The sequence below is a fragment of the Dromiciops gliroides genome, chromosome 6 (assembly GCF_019393635.1).
Source record: "Dromiciops gliroides isolate mDroGli1 chromosome 6, mDroGli1.pri, whole genome shotgun sequence".
Taxonomy (NCBI): Eukaryota; Metazoa; Chordata; class Mammalia; order Microbiotheria; family Microbiotheriidae; genus Dromiciops; species Dromiciops gliroides.
In genome coordinates, this window is record NC_057866.1 from 21210692 (window position 1) to 21213382 (window position 2691).

General features: G+C 37.2%; 1 pseudogene; it reads right to left on the bottom strand.

Annotated features, from left to right (window-relative positions):
- Positions 1–204: 204 nt before the first annotated feature.
- On the bottom strand, positions 205–1122 carry LOC122730660 (annotated as a pseudogene).
- Positions 1123–2691: the final 1569 nt, after the last annotated feature.

A 2691-nucleotide genomic window follows, 5' to 3' on the forward strand; every position in this document is an offset into this window, starting at 1 on the left:
TTTTATTTGTTTATGTTTGCATTCTAAAAATAAGAATGTGAATTTTTAATATAAAATGATGGTGAAAATTTACAAAGCATGTATAGTCATTTTGGAAAAAATCCTTAGATATTAAATTTATTAGCAATTTTTTCTAAAGAAAATTTGAAATCCTGCAAGAGTATTGACAAAAAAAAAAATTAGAACAGTTCTTGGGATTTAGAGTCATTTATAATCTGAAGCCACTTTTCTACTCCATAACTTTCTCATGGCAGTTTTTACCTTTTCATTTCTTAGTGTGTAGATAAGTGGATTTAACATGGAGGTGAGTGTAAAATACAGTTATAATTTTACCCATGGGTATTGTAGTCACTGGTCACATATACATAAAAATATAGAGGACAGAGAACAAGATGACTACAGTAATGTGGGAGCTACAAGTAGACAGAGCCTTGTATCTCCCAGCAGAGCTGTAACTTTTCAGGGAATGCAGGATAATGACGTGAGAATGTCAAAACTGCAAAACTAATCATTGAAATTAAATACATTGGCAACAACCAAGAGACCAATGAGGAAGGAGTCTGTGCAGACAACTGTAATCAGTGGAATAATGTCACACAAAAAGTGATTTATAACATTTGGCCTACAGAAGGGACATCTGATTATTGTGAAAACCTGTCCTATTGAATGCAGGAAGCCCACTGTGCAAGGCAATCCAACAAGGAGACAAGAAAGGTGGTGTTTCATTATTGTTGTGTAATGCAAAGGTCTGGAGATGTCAACATAACTGTCAAAGGCCATTACAATGAGGAGGACAATCTCAGAAGTCCCAAGGATATGCTTTAGAAAAAGCTAGGTCATACATGCATTGAAGGAGATAGTTTTCTTCTCTTGGAGCAAATCCACAAATATTTTAGGGATTGTTGTTGATGGGTAGAAAGCATCTATCAGAGACAAGAATGCTAGAAAGAAGTACGTTGGTGAGACCTGAATCTGGCTGGATGCAATAGTGATCACAATGAGCATATTACTCATAACAGTGATAAAATAAGTGATTAAAAACATAACAAATATAATGTTTTCCATCTCAGGATTCCTAATAAGACCCAATAGATCAAATTCAACCACATTCTTATTTGCCATGTGACCTTTACACAGATGTGAATTTAGTTGTGAATTCCATTTTTCTGATGATTTCAAGCATTCTGACTATACTGAGGTTACTTTTCATAATATAAGAACATATATTTTATGGTATCTACATCACAAATACATATACAAATGAATCCTCCAACAATAATTTATTAAACAACTGTGTGCTAGATATTGGGGAAATGAAGATGGATAAAATAGTATCTACTCTTGAAAAGATTACATTCCCTAGAAGGAAACAACATATAAGTATACATAAAATATTTAAATAATACATGCAAGTTTATTTTATACAGAAGGCACTAGCAGCTGTCTATGCAAAGACTTGAAGGTAGGGAATTAAATTTTTTCCAGTTCCTAACAGTTATATTATGACATGACATGAGGGCAGGGGTTTCATTTTTATCAACTAAAAGTATATAATTCACTTTAAGAAATTGCTTCTAACAGGGTGGAGCCAAGATGGCTGAGAGAAGCCAGCAAGTTGCAGGAGTTCTCCTTCTGTTCCCTTACAAACAACATTAAAACAAATTCTAAAACTATAGAACCTACAAAAAGAAAGAGAGACACAATCTTCCAACCTGAGAAAATTTAGAAAACTTCAGGAAAGGTCAATCTCACTCAGGCAAAAGGGGAGCACAGCACACCTCAGCACAGCACAGCATGGAGGGCATCTGGGAAAGTCTGAAGGAAGCTCTAGGCCACAGCAGAGCAACTGAGGCCCCCTGATCCTGGTTCAGCAAGCTGGTGGGGCAGCAAGTTCAATGGTGAGATCTACCAGCGCAAGCTGAGAGGGCAGGCTGCCAGCTAAAGGGCCACCCACAGGACAGGCATGATGAGGCCTGGCCATCCCAGTGTGCCAGGAGCAAGCACAGAGAACAAGCCCAGGGCAGTGAGAAATCCACAAGCCATAGAGCCCTCAGAGTAGAAAGCCAGTGACACAGCCATTACTCCCCAGCACAAGAATCTTGAAACAGTCACCTTGGTGTCCCAGGAGCAGACCTCAACTTGAAAAAAATATAAGCTGCAATATGACTAAGAAAGAAAAAAGAGCTCTTACCATTGAGAGCTTCTGTGTCAACAAGGAAGAGCTAAACACAAACTCAGATGAGGACAATCCTCTCAAATTGCCCACATGCGAAGCCTCAAGAGGGAAGATTAATTTGTCTCAAGACCAAAAAGCATTCTTGGAAGAGTTCAAAAAGGATTTAAAAAATCAATTGAGAGAGGTAGAAGAAAAAATGGGGAGAGGAATGAAAGCAACACAAGAAAATTATGAAAAAAGAATCAGCAGCTTGGAAGAGGAAGCACAAAGAATCACCAGTTTGAAAAAGGAAGCACAAAGATTGACTCAATAAAAACATTCCTTAAAAAGTTCATTTGGCCAAATGGACAAGAAGGTACATAACCTCAATGAAGAAAACAGTACCTTAAAAAATGAATTGGACAGTTGGAAGCTAATGACTACATGAGATACCAGGAATCAGTCAAACAGGATCAAAAGAATGAAAATAATAGAAGAAAATGTGAAATACCTCATTGGAAAGACACCTGATCTGG